General features: G+C 40.9%; 1 protein-coding gene and 1 non-coding gene across 27 annotated transcripts in view; one reads left to right on the top strand and one right to left on the bottom strand.

The window, feature by feature from the left end:
• The window catches only part of PALM2AKAP2 (PALM2 and AKAP2 fusion), a 473,479-nt gene that overhangs the window by 77,400 nt on the left and 374,365 nt on the right, over window positions 1-21,714 (bottom strand). The gene's annotated exons all lie outside the window — the stretch shown is intronic.
• Window positions 17,179-17,281, top strand: LOC145521658 (U6 spliceosomal RNA). The gene has a single exon (XR_014065566.1). It is a non-coding gene; the product is annotated as a U6 spliceosomal RNA (small nuclear RNA).

The raw sequence follows: 21,714 nt of genomic DNA, 5'->3' as shown, positions 1-21,714 counted from the left end.
CAAAGAGAGGAAGAAAACCCGTTTAGCAAAGTGGCAGGCACAAAAAGGGACAAGCCCTTCGTGAAAAGTGAGACAAAATGAAGTCAAGACACAGATGCTCCTGTTAATGGGACAGGAATATAATTCTTGCCAACTAAGACACGAGAGTCAAAAATCCTACATTTTAATCAGCTATACCCCAATACAAAATGCTTTTGGTATTGAAAAAAACACAATAAAAATTTAAGAAATCCTACTTTTACTGAGAACTACTATTAAGGAAGATTAAAAATAAACAACAAACAGAAAAATACGGTCATCCTGTTTTTAAGAGATTTGGGAGAACGACATGGGAAGTTATATCCTCAGCCTCAGTTAGAGTGGCTAACTCCCTGCTTCTAAGGCCAAGGGGCAGCCCCTCACCCACTGGCCACCAGAGTCATCCAGTATTTCTCGCCGAGTCAGGACTTGCTATATTCTTGCCCTATTCTTTTTCTAATTGGAAGATAATTTCTTTACAGTGTTGTGTTGGTTTCTGCCATACAACAATATGAATCAGCCATAAGTATATATGTGTCCCCTCCCTCTTGAACCTCCCCCCCCCCAGGTTGTCACAGAGCACGAGGTTAAGCTCCCTGTGTTAAACACCAATTTTCCACTAGCTATCTAGTTTACATATGGTGAAATACATGTTTCAGTGCTACTCTCTCAATTTATCCCACCCTCTCCTTCCTGAGCTGTGTCCACAAGTCTGTTCTCTATGTCTGAGTCTCTATACCTGCCCTGCAAATAGGTTCATCAGTATCATCTTTCCAGATTCCATATATGTGTTAACATACGATATTTGTTTTTCTCTTTCTGACTTACTTCACTTAGTATAAGAGGCTCTAGTTTCATTCACCTCAACAAACTGACTCAAAATTGTTCCTTTTTATGCCTGAGTAATATTCCATTGTATACATGTACCACAACTTCTGTATCCATTCACCTGTCAATACCTTGCTCTATTCTTCAATAGGTCTTTTTCTCAAGCAGTTTTACCTGCTTTATAATATCTCTAAGATCATTTTCATTCTCCTTTAAAAATTCTATCGGACAAATCCTGTCTTGACTTCAGCTCCAATTTCAACAAGTGAAATTAAAAGAGGCAATTCTTTGAAACAGATACACACCCTCTTCTGCCAGTAATCTCTTTTCCCTTTTTCCTCAGACATCACAGGTTCACTGATTTGAGGGGCTTGTTTGAATAATGTTATATCAACACATTTAAGCTGGCTGGGGGGAGGGGAAGACTCAGAGATGGGCTAGTTCGATGCCATGCCCAGCCCATGGTGGTCCTACTCCAGGATCTCAATTCTCCTTCCTTCTAAGACTCTAACAGTCCCTTTCACCTGAATGTTCTTGCTCCAGCTCAGCTCTTCCCAATAAAATGTTTCTGCAATGATGGAAAAGTTCTATATCCGCTCTGTCCAATATGGTAGCCACTAGCCATATTCTGGCTATTGACTACTGAAATGTGGCCAGTGTGACTAAGGAACTGACCTTTAATGTCATTTAATTAACTTAAATGCAAATTTGAATAGCTATGTGTGGTCAGTGGCAATCAGATAAGACTGCGCAGCTATAGCTCTTCACTTGAGCAAGTTCTTTTCATGATTCTGACCTCAGCCCAAAGGCTGGGGGGCCCTCCCCTGATCACCCCGGGGGCCCTCCCCTGATCACCCCACACTCCCTTTTCTTCTCTTCTCAGCACTTATTAACACCTGAAATGATTCTGCCTGTTTGCTTTGTATTGTTTGAGTCCCTCCTTAGAATGCAAGGTCCCTAAGGGCAGAAACCTTGCCTCTCTGATTCTCTACTGCCTCTCCAGAACTACCCAGAATGGGGAGAGTGGACACTTTGTAAATATGTGCTGAGTCAATCAATGAATGAATTAATGCACTGGCCCAGGTGCTTCCTTCCTTGAGGGAATGGAAAAAGAAGGAAGTCCACCTATCTTGGTGAGTGAACTGTGAATTGCTTCATCAGAACTTTGGCCTATGGAACCATGTTCCACAGATCATCCAGAGAAGCCAGCGGTGCATTCAAATGATAAGGAGGTAAAGGAGCCTCCAACCAGGATCACAAGGTTGGAGACATGGGAGGCCACAGCCTTGGGATCCTTCAAGAACAGACAGGAAGCTCCTCCCATGGAGGAGAAGAGCCACCTCTGACGAAATGGCTGCAACCCTGAAGACCCACACCATTAGTTCCAGTCCTTGTGGGAATGAGCTGTGTCAGTTATTGAGCACAGGGTACTGATCAAGACAGACAGGATCCCCCATCCTGTGGGTGCTCACCTCCTCTGGAAGAGAAGGACACATCAGCGATACTAAGGTGATGCATTACCTCTGAGACTCCATGAGGGGGGCTTGGATGAAAGCACAAAAGGAAAGGAGATACTTCACTCAGTCTGGGGTAGTCAGGGAAGGCTTCCTGGAAGAAGATCTGATTAATCTAAATCTCGAAGGGAGATAGAGTTAGGGGTGCCATACTGGTATGGGTTAGGGGATAGATGTAACAGGTTACTGGGGAATGGCTATTCCAGGCAGGAAGAATAGCAAGAGCCAAGATACTTAGGTGTGCAATGGCAAACTATTCATACAGAACTGTAAACACTGGTTTTACTGGTGTGTAAAGGGTAACAAGAAATAAGACTAGAGAAATGGGTGGAGGATGACATCACAGATCATACAGGCCTTGAATGCCAAAGATTGGGTTTTATTCTTAGGACAATGGGCAAGAGACTTTAAGAAGAAGGGTGAAATGACTGTCTGCTCTTTAATGATCTTCATGATCCTAGAGATGTATCGGTAGCGAAGGAACTGGAAAGGAGTGTGACACTTGAGACATACACTATGTAGAACAGGGTATGGAAAATACTGCCAGTGTGTCCAGAAGCCTGATAGTGTCAAGTGGGCCAAAAGACAGGCTGCCAAGACAGGGTGATGCAGTGACAGTCTTTGGACTGACTTTACAGCCTAATGCATGTGCACGCAAACACACACATCTACAGGGGTCACGGGCCTGGTGACCATGGTACGACAGGGATAATCCACCCAGCAAGAAACACCATCTTGGAAGGTCAAGAAATGGCCAAGTTACTCTCTGCAGCTTTGCAAGGGACGGTCTCTAAGTGCGACTGGTTGCTTCAGGTGCAAATTCATCTACTTAGATAAATAAATCTACTTATTGAGAGCTGACTGTGTGCTAGGTACTCTTCCAACACGATCTCCTTCAACAGTCACAATAATAAACGCACCTCTTAACAAGACTAAAAATCCTTTATACTGCCCACACAGCTACGTAGTGATTGCTTTCCTTTTTGCTATTTTTAAATAATTTTAATCTTCATTAGATAAAAAGGCACAGAGCAGGCACATGGTTTTTAAAAATCAAATGGCAATAGAAGGGTTAAATTGTTCAAAAAGTTGATTCACTGCCTCTCGTCCCTTAGTCTTGTATGATTGTCAACTCTTTAGAGTTATTTCTTATGTTATAATGAAAGTGAAAGAGGAGAGTGAAAAAGTTGGCCTAAAGCTCAACATTCAGAAAACTAAGATCATGGCATCTGGTCCCATCACTTCATGGCAAATAGATGGGGAAACAGTGGAAACAGTGTCAGACTTTTATTTTGGGGGGCTCCAAAATCACTGCAGATGGCGATTGCAGCCATGAAATTAAAAGACACTCCTTGGAAGGAAAGTTATGATCAACCTAGACAGCATATTAAAAAGCAGAGACATTACTTTGTCAAAAAAGGTCAGTCTAGTCAAGGCTCTAGTTTTTCCAGTAGTCATGTATGGATTGGAGAAGGTAATGTCAACCCACTCCAGTACTCTTGCCTGGAAAATCCCATGGATGGAGGAGTCTGGTAGGCTGCACAGTCCATGGGGTCGCTAATAGTCGGACACAACTGAGCGACTTCACTTTCACTTTTCACTTTCATGCATTAGAGAAGGAAATGGCCACCCACTCCAGTGTTCTTGCCTGGAGAATCCCAGGGGCAGGGGAACCTGGTGAGCTGCCGTCTATAGGGTCACACAGAGTTGGACATGACTGAAGCGACTTAGCAGCAGCAGCAGCATGTATGGATGTGAGAGTTGGACTATAAAGAAAGCTGAGAGCCGAAGAATTGATGCTTTTCAACTGTGGTGTTGGAGAAGACTCTTGAGAGTCCCTTGGACTGCAAGGAGATCCAACCAGCCCATCCTAAAGGAGATCAGTCCTGGGTATTCACTGAAGGACTGATGTTGAAGCTGAAACTCCAATACTTTGGCCACCTGATGTGAAGAGCTGACTCACTGGAAAAGACCCTGATGCTGGGAAAGATTGAGGGCAGGAGGAGAAGGGGACGACAGAGGATGGGATGGTTGGATGGATCTGACTGAATGGACATGGGTTTGGGTGGACTCTGGGAGTTGGTGATGGACAGGGAGGCCTGGCGTGCTGCAGTTCATGGGGTCGCAAAGAGTTGGACACGACTAAGCGACTGAACTGAACTGAACTTATGTTATTTGCCAAATTTTTCTATATGTTTATCTTACGTTGCTGTTTTATATTTAATTTTCAATTGGAGGATAATTGCTTTACAATATTGTGTTGGTCTCTGCTATACATTACCATGCATCAGCCATAGGTATACATATGCCCCTTCCCTCTTGAACTTCCCTCCCATCTCCCATCCCTTAGGTTGCTTATTTATCAGTTTCAAACATTATCCATTGACTTCCCTTGTGCTTGTTCTCCCGATATTTTTATTTACTTCACAAATTTTGGTTAATCCTTCCTCAGTCTTCACATGACTAGAGTCATGTCATGTGAAATATGAAACTCTTCCTACAATTTCAGTTCCGTAAAGCCTCCCAAAAGCATTTGCTAAACAGTTGAGTGGATCAGGAAATGTATCCACTTCACTGTGTTCCACGGCCCTTCAACCTCCTGCTCCTCTCTTGCCTGGTTGATGGCTAGAGTTCACTTTGCAGGATCCCTTGTTTTCTGTATGCTGCCCACTTTTTTAATTTGCTCCCTTGTTTTACTGGAGCATATCCTCTAGTACCTTTCTGCGTACTCACTATAATTTTAGTCACTATTTTATTACAGTTATGTAAGCACATGATTTAAAGTGCCTAAAAGTTCTATGGATCTTAACTCAATGCCTTAACTCCATCCCTCCACTTCCCTCTAATTCTTCTTCCCAAGAAGTAAATGTTTTAACTTCTTTTAGATAATTTTCAGTAACAATTTTAGATTGTTTCTTTACAGTGTCTCAGTTGCTGGCACTATTTATTGACTTTCCGATATGGAAAAATAAGGATGTATGTCCTCACCGTACAAGTGAACCTTTCCCACGTCCCTATTTTCCCAGTCAGTATGTGCTCAGTTGATCAGTCATGTCTGATTCTTTGTGACCCCATGGACTGCATTCTGCCAGGCTCCTCTGTCCATGGGATTTTACAGGTGAGAATATGGGAGTGGGCTGCCATTCCCTTCTCCAGGGGATCTTCCCAAGACATCTCCTGAGTCTCCTGCATTGGCAGGTGGATTCTTTACCATTTAAGCCATCAGGAAAGCCTGACCTTCCAGTATAATTATACTGAAAATTTAAAGATCAATATTATTATGATTACATAACACTACTTTCAGGTGAACCATTTGGTAAAGTATGATGACTTTTCTGAATATCTTACTGTTTTCTCCAAAACTGATAATAATCCTTTGCCCCCCTTACTTAGTATTCTATATATTTCTCAGTACTTCAAGCCCCAAATGTTAACCATATCTTTATCAGATATTCTATTAATTCCACCTTGGGAAAGAAATCACTTCTTGAGTCTGCTGACACATTTTGGGAGCAGAGCTGCAATTTCCCACAGACAGCTTCTAGAAACTTCCTTTGTCTCTTTCATGCCGGATCTCCTATTTCCTGCTTCACTTGTGGTTTTCTCTCCTGGTTTACTCTTTTATTTCAGTGAACCACCTCCCTCCAGCTGGTTCCTGAAAAACTTGTATGTCTGACAATGTCACTATTCTACCCTCACACTTGATTAAGAGTTTGGCTGGATAGAAAGTTCTAGCTTTAATTTTCCTCCAGACTATTGAAGGCAGTGCTCCACAGCCTTCTAACTGCCAGCATTGCTGTTGAGATGTGAAGACCCACCCCTGATCTTTGCATGTGATCAATTTTTTGTTTTTTTTTTTTTACCCCTGGAAGACTATAGGATCTTCTCTTTGCCACCAATGAATTCTTAAATAAAACTTTGGGAGGACAGAAAGCAGACACATAAGTAATAAAAAAACAAAAACACAAAACTTTGCAGGCCTGACAGGATCCTAAGCTGTCACTGGGGAAGGCTGAGAGCCAAACAACATATGAAAGACGCAACAGATTCAGGAATGCTTAGACCTTCTCAAAACGGACCAGCCCTCCTATTCTAACTACACGTCTCCCTCAGCTTGGTGCCCAAAACTCGATTCCTACTGTTTCCTTTCCTGTTGTCCTCATGCCCGTGGATTTATGCCTTCACAAAAACTGCCTAAAGTGAAAGAAGCCAGTCACAAAAGGACACACACCAGCGATTCCACTCACACGAGGGACTTGGAGGAGTCAAACTCATAGGAGACGGAAAGGAGCTGATGGTTGCCAGGGGCTGCAGGGAGAGAGGGATGGGGAGTCTGAATATAATGGATACAGAGCTTCACTTTGAAAAGATGAGAAAGTTCTAGAAAAGGATGGTAGTGATGCTTGTGTAACAATGAGAATGTACTTACTATTAAACTGTACACTTCAAAATGGTTAAAATGGGAAATTTGATGTTGCACATGTTTTACCACAATAAAGTAAAAATACAATAAAACCTCCCTTTGAAAGGTTTTGTTTGGTTGGGAGCAAAGGGAGATGCATGAGTTCAATCCCCTCTCATTATGCAGAAGTCTTTTGCAGATAAGTTTTGTTTTTTTTTTTAACAATTCCATTCTTTAGAGCAGATCAGTAGTTTCAAACCTTAGGATAATAAGAATTCTTGTAAGGGCTATAGACACAAAACCTTGTGTTTCTTCTATAGATTGTACTTCATTGGTGATTCCAGGGGTGACCTTTATTTACCACACAATGCTTCTCCCTTTAGAGTCTGATCCTCCCACATTAAGACATTACCTTCGGCTGTATTAACAAAAGTGTAAAACCAAGAGCCAGAGAAGTGATGTTCTGGAGTAGGACACATGTTCCTTTCTTGATTCCATATATTAAGAAGGTTAAGGTTGGTGGCCAAGGGCTTTAGCTACCAAATGAGAAGGCTGGGTGGGTTGGAGGTAGTGCAAGCATGAAAACGCCCCTTCAGATCTCTAATATCTGAACTGCACAGACTCGGTGAAACTCCCAACAATGATGAAGCACAAGAAGAGAAGCCAGTGTGAGCTTCCAGTTCATACAGGGGAGGATTTTCTGTCACCTGGGCACTGTCCAAATAAAGCCTGGACGACCACCGGAAAATCAGGCTCTAGTTGTTGGCAAAAAGACCACTTGGGAAGGGGATGCTGGGACTGGCCTAGCTGACCTTTCAGAGCCCTTCCAGTCCTGGGATTGTCTGTGAAAAGGCTCATCTCCACAGACCATAAGCCCAAACTGTAAACAAATGCTGTGCCCCGCCAAGCCAGGTAGTAAATGTGGTGAGTGCTATTTTAAGAACATAATCCACTAAGAAAAACAGATTCCTAAGAAAAGGAATATATGATTACAGGCAACATACAAGCCACAATTCTAGTCCACCCTTGCCTTTCCAAAGTTTCTCTTCTTAACAATGTGAACCTCCAAATGCAAATGACAGTAATTCTCGATGAAATGCCCTCATGCAAGTAATCAATGCTTCCCTGGAGAAAAATATCATGGGCTTCATTACTTTCCATCAAGAGGAAAACCTTCAACCTAAGCTAGTGTGGTTGATTTTCCAAAACAGATATCTTCTAGAAGACTTTGGAAAAGTAAGCAAATAGTGTCACAAGAATCACCTTTTCTTGTTTATTAAAAGGTCCACAGCCTTTCTGCAACACTCCCAAAGCACTTTCTGCACGTGACCAGGTTGAAGCAGTATTTCCTTCTACTTACTGCATTCACTTTATTTTTCAGTTATTTTTTAAATTTTAGTCCCTTTTAAAAACTGAATATAATTGAGTTACAGTGTTGTAGTAGAAGAATTCCCTGGCAGTTCAGTGGTTAGGTCTCTGCACTTTTACTGCAAAGTCCTGTTAGTTTCAGGCATACAGCACAGTGATTCAGGTATATATAGAAATATAAAAGTTTTCAGATTCTTTTCCCTTATAAGTTATTATAAAATATTGAGTATAATTCCTTGTGCTATACAGTAGGTTGCATTCACTTCTTTTTTTAATGTACCTTCCATTTCATCTCTGGAAAGATACAAAATAACACAACCACAGACTCTTGAACTTTCTGTTTACTGGTTTCCTGAGCTCAAAATACTTTCAATATTCAGCCTATGCGATTCTTTCTAAGTTACCAGTGGGCACAGCTTTTGCAGACAGAGGGATCAGAAAAATGACTGGGAAGTCAGTGCTCTAAATACATGCTTCCCACGTCCAATCATAACCACTGTGTGTGCTAAGCAGACAGGCTATACTGTGCTCCCATCTCTTACCCTAGCTAACGTCACATCTCTATGATTTTGATTATCCAACACTGTCAATCTTCTTGACAACTTCTATAGAATCTTTTCCTAATGGTATAAAATGTAAAAATGAAAACTGATGGATTATATGACTTCCCCACACCCCCTCAACTGTTTTTTTCTTTTCTAAAAACAGAAGCCACCGAAGACCTTGCCTGCCAGTATGCCAGTGACTACCACTGGTCTCCCTTCTGGGACGCAGCAGGTTAACACTAGTGATGAATTACATGTTTATATCCCCAGGGCTGCCTAGCACAGTGCCTTGTATATGGTAGCTTTCAGAATGTTAGGTTCATGAAACTGAATGATGAAGAGGAGAAGAAAGGTACTTTTTGAGATAGGGAACGTCAACCTCCCGATCCAAGTCGCCACCCCTCTCTCCCCGTAGGCAACAAGTACAGAGGGACATCACAGTGCGGTGCTATGCATCCCCCTAAAATGGAGCAGGACAGTTCTGTCCATTCATCGGCCGGATCACAATGATTCTCTCCAAGTCTTTTCCATACGATTCCTCGTGGGAAAACCAAAAGTGGCGATTAACCTAACATCTCAGTTTGAAGATTAAAATAAGCTACATAGAGGAATTTCCTGGCAGTCCAGTGGTTAGGACTTTAAGCTTCCACTGCAGGGGCACGGGTTTAACCCCCGGTCAGGGAACTAACATCCCACAAGTTGCCTGGCCAAAAATAAAATTTTAAAAATACATGTTTTCACTCCCTGCTGTACAACAGAAAGGTATTATTTGCTGCCTTTCAGATGAAATGTTGACCCCAGCCAGGAGCTTCTGTGAGACTTTATCAAATTCTACAAATGGGAAATAATAATTCTTGGCAGGCTGATAAAGAATAATTATTGAAGGCAACAAAGCACTGATTTTAAAACAAACCTCTTTATTCAGCCACGGTTGGACTGCCCAGGGAAATATTTCAAATTAAGTACGCACATTTCCTAAAACTAGTTGTCATATGGGGTTGCTTTCATGGATCAAATACAAATAAACGTACTGGCCTGAGGGTCAAGAGGCCGCCACTACCATTTTCCACACCGCAAGAAATATACTTGAAGCAAACCCCATGTGTATCCACAGGCTGGTTCTTATCTCCGTTACAGAGTAGTTTACTTTTGAAAGAACAAATGTGTCCTCAGCCCTTATTTTTTAAATTATTTGAGTCAACAATAATGTAAGAGTGCAAAGGAGATAGCCTTCTAATTAAAACAAAAGCAGTCTAAATCCCCAAGGAAAGTTTTTATTAAAAATCACCGTCACTGCAGGAGAATGAAAATCAAATAGCCAACTGATATCTAATACTATGACTATCTAAAAATATTTTTTGCATAAATTTGCAGATAAGAACTCCAATCTGCTTTTTATGTCATTTCAGAATGACATGCTACAAAAACAAAATTAAAAATTCACAGATGCTAAATATACCATGATCTTTTTTTAAAATATAGGAATATATAACTTTAGAAAAATTCTCCACAGGAAAATATGGACCGATAGAAGAAATTCTCATTGTATTTGCCAAGCAGTGGTGGCCCTAGTGGTAAAGATCTCACATGCCAATGGAGGAGACATAAGAGACTCAGGTTCTATCCCTGGCCCCTAGAGGAGGGCATGGCAACCCACACCAGTATTCTTGCCTGGAGAATCCCATGGACAGAGGGGCCTGGTGGGCTACAGTCCATGGGATCTAAAACGAGTCAGACACAACTGAAGCAACTTAGCACGTATGCACGCATGCATGATCACACCTACTAAGTGCCAGGCCTAACTCACTGGTGCCTTTCTCAAGATATCCGGGGATTCAAAAAAGATTCTTGTGTGCCCAACATAATGAAATCCTCTTCCCCCACCACCATCTCCAGAAGTATACTGACTGTCTAAATTAGGGGTTGATTAAGAAAAAAACAGCCCATGCAGAAACCAAATCTGGCTGCCATGGGTTCTTGTAAATGCCATTTTGTTGGAAGAAAGCCACGCCCTTTTATTTACATATTGTCTGTGGCAGTTTTCAAGTTCTAAAGGCAGAGCAGAGGTCTGAAATTGCAACATGGATCACATGGCCAACAAAGCCTAAAATATTTACTGCCTGCTCTTTACAGAAATGTTTGCTGGTGCCTGGTCTATATCAAGACATATCCTGGGGTTGATTCAACATTTGCCCAAACACGTTTGGACTTCTGGGTATAGTTATGAAACAGGCAGCGGATCTCAGGAACCAGAGCCCTGACCTGCGAGTCAGAGAACAGAGATGTCCTCCCAGCCTCGCACACACAGCCTTGGCAGCTCACAGCTCCATTTCTGAGCCTGGGATTTCCCATCTAAGGGAAGAATTAATACCTGCCTTACCAACCTCACAAGATGTGAAAGTGATTTTGCACTGCATAGCACAGCCTGAAGGTGAATGTAGGGTCACAATAAACATAATATGAACACTGAATTCAGGCTTAGAATGAGCCCCGCTAGGAGCTTTCTATGTGTTATTTCATCTAGACTTCACAACTACCCTATTAGATGGGTACCACTATGATCCCCCTTTTACAGACAAAGGAATCAAGGCTCAGAGAGGTTAAGGGATTGCCCATTGTCACACAGTAAGTAGTAAGCTAAGATTCAAACCCAAGAGTCAGACTCCAGAGTTTATGTTGTTAATTACCAAGAGCACTCTTTCTCAAAACTCTAACTGAGGGCTCGCCACCAAATCTATCCACTTCATAGAACAAAGGTCTACTAGCATCATTTCTGAGACAAATGCCATCATACCATCTGTATGACTGCCCTGAAAGTTCAAGTGAAAGTCGCTCAGACGTTCCGACTCGTTGCGACCCCATGCACTGTACAGCTCATGGAATTCTCCAGGCCAGAACACTGGGGTGGAATATTTCCCTTCGCCAGGGGATCTTCCCAACCCAGGATCAGACCCAGGTCTCCCACACTGCAGGCGGATTCTTCGCCTCACTCATGTGCTAAATGTTAAGAACTGCCCATACAATAAACATTCAAGCTTTATCTATACAGGCAGTGAAAGGGAGCCCCAACAAAGATACAGGTATCTTACCTCAATAGAAGCCAGGATCAACTTCAAATGAACAAGTAACCCAGAACAACTGGCCTGCCTACACACCCAGAAGCAGCTTTGGTGACCCTGCCTTCTCTATACTTCTAAACATGTGCCCATAATTTAGGACCTTGCATTTTTACGTAACACAGCCCATCTAACAGAAATGTAACAGAAAACTTAAAAAATAGTAACAACATAAAATATATTCCATAGGTACCTGTGTGGCTTTTTTATTGCCCTTTTCACTCTTCTGAAAAGCAATTTGGAAACACGTTGTCATACCCAAACCAATTTACCCAGCGTTTTCTTTTCTTTTTTTAAAAAAAGAAACCAGTTTGTTTGTTTTTTATTAGAGGGTAATTTACCCAGCATTTTCATTTCCAGGATTTCATTAGACAAAAATAATCAGGAATGCTTACAAAAGCTTTAAGTATAAGGCTGTTCACTACAATATTATTTATAAAGGCAAACATCTGGAAGCCACCAAACCACCCAACATAAATCATTATCTAAATAAATTTCAACAGAATGTTTTGTAGCTACTATGACCATGTGTAGGGGAGACTGCCTGTACTCTTCACAAATGTCAATGTCAAGAGAAGGGCTGAAAAACTTTTCCTGATGAAAAGAGGCTAAGGCGACACTACATCTAAATGATCCTTAATTGGATCCTGGTTTTGAGGTTAAAAAAATATTGCTATAAAGGGCATTTTGGAGAAAAATCGACAATATATGAAAATAGAGTTTATATATTAGTACTGTATCAATATCAAATTTCCTGAATTTTCAAACTTTATTTTGATTATATAAAATAACATAAAAGAGCATGAGATCTGTAACTTGTTTTTAAATGGTTCAGAAAAAGGAGTATTAAAAATAATATCTAAATATGTATAAAAAAATAGTCACTCAGTCGTGTCTGACTCTTTGCAACCCCATGGACTGTAGCCACCACGCTCATCTGTCCATGGAATTCTCTAGGCAAGAATACTGGAGTGGGTTCCCATTTTCTTCTCCAAGGGATCTTCCTGACCCAGGGATCAAACCCAGATCTCCATAGAGAGGCAGATTCTTTACCGTCTGAGCCACAAACTCCCAAATATGTATAACAATACATTATATATGTAAATTCACATATACATGAATATGAAGAGAAAGTAACTAGGAGAAATGTTAACAACTGGTGAAACCAACATGAAAATTCTTTATACTAGTCTTGCAACTCTTTTCTAACCTGAAAATTATGTTAAAATGAAAAGCTTAAAAAATGTCTGACAAACCTCTGAGGTTTGACAGGAAACAACAAAATTCTGTAAAGCAATTATCCTTCAATTAAAAAATTAAATTTTTAAAATGTCTGAAATTTTGTTAATGAGAAATTGCTTATGCTAAAATGAATAAAAACACTAGGATATAAAACTAATGTTTTTGGTATTTAATATTTTTGAATTTGTAGTAAAAACTATATATTCAGGAGGACATCTCAAGAATGGGTACAGTTTAAAAATATATATCTTAGAAATAAATAAGCCTAAATATTACCAGTGGCCTGTGGTTTCTGAGTGGTGATATTCTATTTGAACTTTATTTTCTTCTTATTGTTTTATACTTCTTGTGTATCTACAGTTTTTATAGTAGTATTTTGATAATCAGGAAAACAAGTATTATAGGTAAATTATAAGCTTATACGAATCACATACACATCTAATTTAGTCTTCAAACACTTCTATGTACAGGCTTAATACTTCATGTCAGAGGAATCTGAAGATAAGACCTCTAAGCCCTAAACAGATTAAATACTTTTTACAGCAGCAATTTCACACTAGTAAATTTCATAACATATTTGAAATTACTTTCCACTCAAATCTCAGGAAAGCGGGGACAGACTACCGGATCGGTGCGTGAAAACACTGGCACTCCGAGCCTCACCTAGAATTTTCTCAAGATTGTGAAACTGACAGCAGAAATAACTGTCCCCGTATGAAAGAGCTATCCTTCCAGTTCATCTCCCACAATAATGTCTTTTACCTTAAGACATGATTAGAACGCATGTGTGTATAATTTTCTTCTAAACCACTGGAGCCAATTGTAAACCTAAGGCTCATTATTCCTAATACTTCAGTATACATTTCCTAAAAATAAGGACTTTTTTTTTTTTTAACCTACCTAGCCACAGTACAGCTTCCAAATCATGGAATTAACACTGACAGAATCCCACCATCTAAACTTTAACAGTTATCTCAATGATATTGTTACCAACAAAATGGTTCAATCTAGGGTCCCATGTGGCATTAATTCTCATGTTTCTTTAGTCTCCTTCAATTCGGGGCACTTTCTTGGTTTTTCATAATCTTGATGCTTAAAAAAAATTACAAGCCAGTTATCTTGTTGGATGCTCTCCAATTTGGGACTATCTGATATTTTCTCATGGTTAGATCCAAATTACTGGTTTCTGTAGGAATATCACAGAAGTGATGCTGTGTTATTCTCTTGCTCATTTCATTGGACGGTGATTAATGTAAGCTTGTCTAATTACTGATGGTGTTAAATTTTAATTTGTGACTATGGTGGTGTCTGCCAGGTTCCTCCACTTGGTATTTACTCTGTTCCCTCTGTAATTAATATGTATTTTGTGGAGAGATACATGAAGCTATATAAACATCCTGACAGAACAATAGGACAGTTAAAAGTTTATGCTAAGTAGCAATCAATTTACCCTTCAGAAAAAAGTGACTACATCTGTATAATATATTTGCTAGTTACATTTAAGAAATATAGTACCCCCCCCAAATTGTTTTCAGAACCTACACAGAGAAAAGACTTTTAAGGGAAATTTTTATATAGAAGTGATGAATGCTCAAACTACCACACAATTGCACTCATCTCACATGCTAGTAAAGTAATGCTCAAAATTCTCCAAGCCAGGCTTCAGCAATACGTGAACCGTGAACTTCCAGATGTTCAAGCTGGTTTTAGAAAAGGCAGAGGAACCAGAGATCAAATTGCCAATATCCGCTGGATCATCGAAAAAGCAAGAGAGTTCCAGAAAAACATCTATTTCTGCTTTATTGACTATGCCAAAGCCTTTGACTGTGTGGATCACAATAAACTGTGGAAAATTCTGAAAGAGATGGGAATACCAGACCATCTGACCTGCCTCTTGAGAAACCTGTATGCAGGTCAGGAAGCAACAGTTAGAACTGCACATGGAACAACAGACTGGTTCCAAATAGGAAAAGGAGTACGTCAAGGCTGTATATTGTCACCCTGCTTATTTAAGTTCTATGCAGAGTACATCATGAGAAACACTGGGCTGGAAGAAACACAAGCTGGAATCAAGATTGCCAGGAGAAATATCAATAACCTCAGATATGCAGATGACACCACCCTTATGGCAGAAAGTGAAGAAGAACTAAATAAAGAGCCTCTTGATGAAGGTGAAAGAGGAGAGTGAAAAAGTTGGCTTAAAGCTCAACATTCAGAAAACTAAGATCATGGCATCTGGTCCCATCACTTCATGGGAAATAGATGGGGAAACAGTGGAAACAGTGTCAGACTTTATTTTTTTGGGCTCCAAAATCACTGCTGATGGTGATTGCAGCCATGAAATTAAAAGACGCTTACTCCTTGGAAGGAAGGTTATGGCCAACCTAGATAGCATATTTAAAAGCAGAGACATTACTTTGCCAACAAAAGTACGTCTAGTCAAGGCTATGGTTTTTCCAGTGGTCATGTATGGATGTGAGAGTTGGACGGTGAAGAAAGCTGAGCGCCGAAGAATTGATGCTTTTGAACTGTGGTGTTGGAGAAGACTCTTGAGAGTCCCTTGGACTGCAAGGAGATCCAATCAATCCATCCTAAAAGAGATCAGTCCTGGGTGTTCATTGGAAGGTCTGATGTTGAAGCTGAAACTCCAATACTTTGGGCACCTCATGCGAAGGGTTGACTCATTGGAAAAGACCCTAATGCTGGGTAGGATTGGGGGCGGGAGGAGAAGGGGACGACAGAGGATGAGATGGTTGGATGGCATCACCGACTCGATGGACATGGGTTTGGGTAGACTCCGGAAGTTGGTGATGGACAGAGAGGCCTGGCATGCTGCAATTCATGGGGTCGCAGAGAGTCGGACACGACTGAGCGACTGAACTGAACTGATGTCTGGTTGTGAACCTGAGTCCCTGGAGGAACTGTGAAAACTTAATATTATTTGCCCTTTAGTTCTATCCTTGGAGCTGGTATCTAAAATACGTTCTTTAAAAAAAAAATAATTTTATTGAAATATAGTTGATTTACAATGCTGTGTTAATTTCTGCTGCTGCTGTACAGTAAAGTGACTCAGTTATAGACATATTCTTTTTCATATTATTTTCCATTATAGTTTATCACAGAATATTGAATATAATAATTCCCTGGGCTATACATTAGGACCTTGTTTATCCTTCCTATATATAATAGTTTGCATCTGCTAATCCCAGACAGAGGATGAGATGGTTGGATGGCATCACCGAATCAATGGACATGAGTTTGGGTAGACTGCGGGAGTTGGTGATGGACAGGGAGGCCTGGCGTGCTGCGGTTCATGGGGTTGCAAAGAGTCGGACACGACTGAGCGACTGAACTGAACTGAACTGAATCTCAAACTCCCAATCATTCCCTCCTCCATTTCCATCCCCAGTGGCAAGCAAAAATCTGTTCTCTACATCAGGGAGTCTATTTTTGTTTCATATATAGGTTTAATTTGTGTTGTATTTTAGATTCCACATATAAGTGATATCATATGGTATTTGTTTTTCTCCTCTGACTTACTTCATTTAGTATGATAATCTCTAGGTCCATCCATGCAACATGCAAATAGCATTATCTCATTCTTTTTTAATAGGTTAGTAGCTCAGTCGTGTCCAGCTTTTTGCAACCCCATGGACTATAGCCTGCCAGGCTCCTCTGTCCATGGAATTCTCCACACAGAAATATTGGAGTGGTTAGCCATTCCCTTCTCCAGGAGGTCTTCCCAACCCAGGGATCAAACCTGGGTCTCCTGCATTGCAGACAGATTCTTTACCGTCTGAGCCACCAGGGAAGCCCTCTTTCTAGTAACTGAGAAATATTCCACTCCAGTTAGAACCAGGCATGGAACAACGGACTGGTTCCACGTTGGGAAAGGAGCACATCAAGGCTGTATATTGTCACCTTGCTTATTTAACTTATATGCAGAGTACATCATGCAAAATGTCAGACTGAATGAAGCACAAGCTGGAATCAAGATTGCCGGGAGAAATATCAATAACCTCAGATATGCAGATGACACCAGTCTTATAGCAGAAAGTGAAGAGGAACTAAAGAGCCTCTTGATGAAAGTGAAAGAGGAGAGTGAAAAAGCTGGCTTAAAACTCAACATTCAAAAAATGAAGACTGTGCTCACTCTGGCAACACATATACTAAACTGGAATATAGAGAAGATTAGTATGGCCCCTGCACAAGGATGACACGCAAATTCGTGAAGCATTCCACATTTTTAGGTTTGACAGAAAACAACAAAATTCTGTAAAGCCATTATCTTTCAATTAAAAAATAAATAAATTAAAAAAAAAAAACACGAAGATCATGGCATCCAGTCCCATCACTTCATGGGAAATAGATGGGGAAACAATGGAAACAGTGACACACTTTATTTTCTTGGGCTCCAAAATCACTGCAGATGGTGACTGTAGCCATGAAATTAATAGACGCTTGCTCTTTGGAAGAAAAGCTATGACCAACCTACACAGCATATTGAAAAGCAGAGACATTACTTTACTGACAAAGGTCCATATAGTCAAAACAATGGTTTTTCCAGTTGTCACGTATGGATGTGAGAGTTGGACCATAAAGAAAGCTAAGCGCCAAAGAATTGATGCTTTTGAACTGTGGTGTTGGAGAAGACTCTTGAGAGTCCCTTGGACTGCAAGGAGATCCAACCAGTCCATCCTGAAGGAAATCAGTCCTGAGTATTCACTGGAAGCACTGATGCTGAAGCTCCAATACTTTGGCCACCTGATGTGAAGAACTGACTCACTGGAAAAGACCCTGATGCTGGGAAAGATTGAAGGTGGGAGGAAAAGGGTACAACAGAGGATGAGATGGTTGGATGACATCACTCACTCGAAGGATTGGACATGAGTTTGAGCAAGCTCTGGGAGTTGGTGATGGACAGGGAGGCCTGGCACGCTGCATTCCATGGGGTCGCAAAGAGTCACGACTAAGCGATTGATCACGACTGAGTGATTGAACTCAACTGAACTGAAAATTCCATTATATATATGTACCACATCTTCTTTATTAAAATACATTCTAGACTTACATGAACTTCCTTGTTTGTTCTTTCAACAGAAGTCTTTTAACTGAGATAAAGCAAGCTAAGCTAACCATGACCCAAGTCTGTGGATCACAAATAGATCTTTGTAGAACACACTATAAATGTGTCAGCCATGGCAACGCTTAGGCCAGGTCACAAGACTTGTTTCAAATGTTTCAGTTGAGAGGGGTTTCAGGAACTCCCATGGGAGATCAACCCTTAGTCTTTTAACTTAAGCATTTCCCCCCTCAAAGCTTTGTGTTTATCTGAAAACATAAGACCAGCGATGACGCATTCTTGCTCCAAACAGGGAATCTGTCATTAAGATGGGTTTGCAGATAGAAGCTTCGGGGTTTCACACAAAGGCTCATTCTGTGCTTGAAAATTTATGATGAGGTTATTCTGAGAGCAATGTAGAATCAATTGTAATTTTCTTTTCTTGTACCTGGCAAGCACAGTGGTAGAAATCTTTCCTAAGGCAATACTTAACAGTTTGTGTTGGTTGCTCGTGTGAATTCTTCGACCTAAGGATAAACAGGGATGTATTTCTACTCTTCCTGATTGTCTCAGATTTCCATTTTCTAACGAAATGTTCTTTTTAGAGTCTCACATTGAAGTCGACATGCTGAGTTAAGCAAGGAATGAAAAAGGAAAGCCAGCTGGGTGAGCCCAAGAAAGAGGGTCATTCGTGGTATCGACCAAGGTGGGAGTTGGGGGCAAATTCGAGAGGGGAAATGAATTAAGTAGCCCAAGAGGTGACAGGAAGATTTAAGAAAGAGTCAGTGAATCAAAGTGGTCTACAAGCTGGCTGTTCTCTGAGGTGGGCTATCTCGGCAGGCATCAACATGGATGGATTATGTCTCCTGGTGGTCCATATACCTCTAGAGCATTTACGCTATATAAACACTGCTTCCCCAAACAACACACAGCTCCTGCACGTAAGGATGACTGTTTCCTAATTCTATCAACTGATGTCCTCCCCATCCTGATCCCCCTTCCCTTCCTTCAAACCCTTAGTGCCATTCTCAGACCATGGAGGACCCAGGACAAATCATGTCTCTCAGGTCCACCTTCAGTTTTTTTTTCCTTTTCCACAAATGACACCATAGGCAAATTCTGTCACCAGCATGATTCAGAACAGTCCAAACTTAGCAGCAGACAGTTTTGGGAGACTGCGGATCAATCAGGGACTGTCCCATTCTGCTTGGTGATCTGCCAGGCAAAATGTGGAGCTGGGCCAGAGTAAGTCCATCACTCCAAACCATCTCAGCACGGCTGCAGGGTGTATGGAGAGGCTCCTTTTGCCCTCGTGGTCTAAGCTCAGCTCTCCTCCATCCTTCACACACAGGCAGAAAGTGCAGGGCTGCAATGAGCCCTGCTTCAGTGCTAGCAGCCTGGTCCTGGACATCCCAGCCTGTTCCTCTTATGTGCCACCCTGGCTGATGGGCATGGGTTACTATTTATGAGAAGCAAGAATTCCCTGGGTAAATTCCCAGAGTATAAGCTAAGGGCATATCTTGAAAGCCTGCCATGGAATCCTGCCCTCACTCACAGCGGAGAAAAAGACAAAAGGAGGAAGGGTGGGAAGGGAGCCAAGGAGGGGTCACGTGAAAGGTCAGGGAAGAACAGATGTGTCTCTTCCTGGTTCCTGGTTGCCCACCTCCGCCACTGCCCTCAGAAGCCCTCACCGGCCTGGACCACTGGCAAGCAGCCCCAAATCCATTCTCTAGTGGCCACGTGGGAACTGTAACTAAACGATAAAACTTTTTTAAAAAGTTTGAATGTTACTACCTTAGATATGGTTTCTTAATAGGGCATCTAAATGCATGCACGTAAGGATGACTGTTTCCTAATTCTCTCTCAACTAACATTGCTCTCAATTAACCTGATCCTTTCATATTTCAGTATTACTGACAGTCACTGCTGCACTGAAGGTGGTGGAATTTATTCTTCCAACTTTCTCATTTTTTCTATTTCCTGTTTTTACCTAGATTATAAGACTACAAAGTTGCCTAATAATAAAACTATGTAGACAAGTAAAACAGATGACATGCATCTGAAGTTTTAATGAAAGAAGGTAAATCTTGAAAATGTGTGCAGTGACATGTATCACTACCAGGCATCTGAAGTTGTTGACTGAGTTAAATTTTACACAAACGTCAGCTTCCTTTTTCTTCATCATTCAAAAGACAACAAACAAAAAGGGAAAGCCTGTCACTTTAGGGAGTAGAAAATTAGGTTGAAGTCTATGGAAAATGATGAAGATTAAGATTTTCTCATTTTTCTCTTCTATTTCTCCACCCACCCCCCCTGCCTATGTCAAGGGTTTGTTTTATAACGAAACATGGTTAAAAGTTCTTTTATCAACCGGCTTAAGCAATACACTTCCCTGAATGTAGTGTTATATTGGTTCAGAGAAAATTTATGATAATAAAAAACTGGAATACAATACAATGAAATAACAATATGAACTAATAATAACTCACCCCTCAGTGTTGCCCTACCGCTCACTCTCTGCACTATCTATGTATATTGACAAGAAAAAATCATAAGCAAGCATTTTTTCTTACTTACAATGATCTTATAGATCTTATATATTTTTAAATGAATCATATGGGGTCCAAGGCAAAAGAGTTAATATCACAGTGATATCTGGAACACAGGTATCCCAAAAGTCATCCACAGGTTCTTAGAACTCCATAATACTACTGCAGTATAAGTGAATTTTATAGAGTTTTAGCCAAAATTTACCCAACAAGAAATGATAACAGTACTAAAAATCCTAACACTATACTCATTTTCTATGCATCAGTGAGGCAGGGCAGTTGTTGTGCAGAAAAGTTTCCAACGTAAAAATAATTGATCATCAATGAAAGACAACTAGAAGGAGGAATTATACAGGATCTGACCCCACGAGCAACAGAAGAAAGTCAACTGAGCCGTGAACTGCCAAAGACATCAAAAGATGAAACCCGTCCTGGGAGGGGGGCGGGGTAGGGGGTGGAGCTCAAGTAAGAAGGCTTTCCAAAGTCACTGAGCACTTGTAAAATTTAAGAAAATGCAGAGCCATTTTCATCTTTATAGTTTCCTTGAGAAAAGAAAACATTTGGGACCACTCCATAATATCCATAAAAATTCTGTTTTATCCTGTATTACAAGTTGAATAGTTACTATTTACTGAGTATCTACTAGACTCTTTACATTTTCTTGTTGTATTTCAGTCTCTAAGTCATGTCCAACTCTTTTGTGACCCCATGGATTGTAGCCTGCCAGGCTCCTCTGTCCATTGGATTTCCCAGGCAACAATACTGCAGTAGGTTGCCATTTCCTTCTCCAGGGGATCTTCCGGATCCAGGGATTGAACCCGAGTCTCCTGCACTGGCAGGCAGGTTCTTTACCACTGAGCCATCAGCAAAGCCCCCTTTATATTCTAGGTTATACTATATGAAATTACTAATACTTGACCATCTTAATCTATAAAAATGGCAATTTCCAATGGATTCTACTAATTGACGGCATCTAATGTCTAATTCAAACCTTGCAAGATGGGAATTATAGTTGCCATTTGCAGATGAAGAAATAGATATAAGGGAGAAGGGTCATGTGTCCCAAGGTC

Source organism: Giraffa tippelskirchi, chromosome 1 (assembly GCF_054371585.1).
Source record: "Giraffa tippelskirchi isolate mGirTip1 chromosome 1, T2T-mGirTip1v1.2.pri, whole genome shotgun sequence".
NCBI lineage: Eukaryota > Metazoa > Chordata > Mammalia > Artiodactyla > Giraffidae > Giraffa > Giraffa tippelskirchi.
The sequence above is the reverse complement of the archived record's forward strand: the minus strand, read 5'-3'. Positions and strand labels throughout refer to the sequence as shown.